Source organism: Silene latifolia, chromosome Y, assembly GCF_048544455.1.
Source record: "Silene latifolia isolate original U9 population chromosome Y, ASM4854445v1, whole genome shotgun sequence".
Taxonomy (NCBI): Eukaryota; Viridiplantae; Streptophyta; class Magnoliopsida; order Caryophyllales; family Caryophyllaceae; genus Silene; species Silene latifolia.
The window spans coordinates 459,493,588-459,495,040 of NC_133538.1; the positions used below are offsets into that span (position 1 = coordinate 459,493,588).

A 1,453-nucleotide genomic window follows, 5' to 3' on the forward strand; every position below is an offset into this window, starting at 1 on the left:
CACATCTCTCACATGTGACGGTCTCTCCTCTAGTAAGAACATGAACCGTCTGAGGCTCCCCAACAACTTGTAACTCCAACTTGTCAAATCTAGCATTCATGGTCTCCAGCTGAGCCAAAACCTACTTATCAACTGCATGAACTGTTCTAATCCCATCCCTCGGCTTACCATACTCAGCACTGTGATTAGCCATCTCTTCAATAAGAGACCACCCCTTATCATCATTGGTGTTCTCCTGGAATCTTCCAATGGATGCCGCATCAAGTATGGCTCTTTGATCGTCATACAACCCATTGTAGAACTGATTAGCTAGAAACCATGGGTCAAAACCATGGTGAGGGATAGACCTCACAAACTTCTTGAATCGCGACCATGCCTCATAAAAACTTTCATCGGGAGCCTGTCTGAAACTAGTAATCTTGGCCCTCAGCAGATTGGTGCGCTGTGGAGGGAAATATCTCTTGTAAAATGCAAGAGCAAGAGACTCCCAATCTGTAACCCCAGAATTTGTGCGGTCAAGTCGATCGACCACTCCCTGGTTGAATCAGCTAAAGAGAAAGGAAATAGAACTTCCTTAATCTTGTCCTGAGTTACCGCCTTAGTGGCGGGGATAGTAGAACAGTAATCAGTAAAGGTCTCCATGTGCTTCCTCGGATCTTCACCAGCCACACCTCTATAGATATTTCTCTCCACCAGATTGATATAAGAGGGATGGATGTCGAATGTATTCCCATCACCAGTCTGGAGATTGAAACCCTTCGGAATAGAGGACGCTTTAGGCACTGAATGACTGGAAAGCTTAGGCATCTTTACTGTAGAAATCGGACTGTCTTCGAAAAGAGAGTGATGTAGCTACGGCTCGAAAGTACTCAAGTCTTCCTTTCGTGATTTCCTTTGCGACGCGAGTCTATGCCGAATAATCTCTCTGGCTCAATCACCAAACTAATTCAAACCTGTCTGACCTGGGCATAAACAACACTGAAAGAAAATGAATAAGAACTGCCTCAAGGAATAAGAATTCCCTGAGACGGATAAAATAAACGGAACGAAAACAAATAGGGCAATTGCCTCCCCGGCAACGGCGCCAAAATTTGACACGTCTGTCGTGTACCTGTCAAAAATAAACTCACTAAACTAACTATATAGCTAGGGAAGTCAGGTCGATCTCCACAAGGAGGCAAGATATTTGTAGTAGTCCGTCTATTTGGTCACAAATGGGGGGGGGGGGGGGTTGTTTGATTTGTTATCAAAACTACGAGTTTTGAGGGAAAGAGAAATAAAGAGCAAGAGCAATAAAAACAGAGAAATAAGATTAAACTATCAGATAGAGAGGGACATGTCATGATTTCGGTTCACTACGGTAGTCCAGTGACTCAGCTGTAAATGACTCAGACGAATTAATGAAAGACGGATGCTGAAAGGTCCTTTCGGTCCACTTTCTATCCTAAAATAC

The 1,453-nt window shown here is 43.8% G+C and overlaps 1 non-coding gene across 1 annotated transcript; it reads left to right on the forward strand.

Annotated features, from left to right (window-relative positions):
* The first annotated feature begins 326 nt into the window (after positions 1–326).
* LOC141635847 (small nucleolar RNA R71) lies at positions 327–433 on the forward strand. The gene has a single exon (XR_012540505.1). It is a non-coding gene; the product is annotated as a small nucleolar RNA R71 (small nucleolar RNA).
* The last annotated feature ends 1,020 nt before the right edge of the window (positions 434–1,453 follow it).